A 561-nucleotide genomic window follows, 5' to 3' on the forward strand; every position below is an offset into this window, starting at 1 on the left:
GTTGTTGTTGTCATCTTTGAAAATAGATATTTATTATTGATGCAGGAAGATAATATTCATATTAATAAAATTTTAGAAACAGATAAGATTCTACCTGTTTTTTAAAAAATTTAGTCGATTAACTTGCTGGAAAACTTGTTCCTTGAGCGTCAGTTATGGCTTGATTTGGACTATAACAAATAATAACAAATGTTAAAAAATATTGCAGTTTTTCGGGAATAAATATTGCATGTTATAAGATATTTAAAATAAGAGAATAAAATTTTTTTATATAAAATTATTAACATAGATATACTTTTAAAAAAATATTAAAAGTAATAATTGCTAATTTAAAAGGTTAACTTTTGAACTTAATCTAGTAGTCTAGTAATGTTATTTTATTTTATTTTAATATTTATATTTTAATAGTATCTATAAAAATATAATCTATTTTTGTACTAATCAAAATAGTTGATAATAAAATTATATGAAGTTTTAATTTTTGAAATAAAAATTTATAAAAATACAATGATACTATCTACACACACAAAAATAAATTATTTACATAAAATATATACATAT

The sequence above is a fragment of the Arachis duranensis genome, chromosome 4, assembly GCF_000817695.3.
Source record: "Arachis duranensis cultivar V14167 chromosome 4, aradu.V14167.gnm2.J7QH, whole genome shotgun sequence".
Classification (NCBI taxonomy): Eukaryota; Viridiplantae; Streptophyta; class Magnoliopsida; order Fabales; family Fabaceae; genus Arachis; species Arachis duranensis.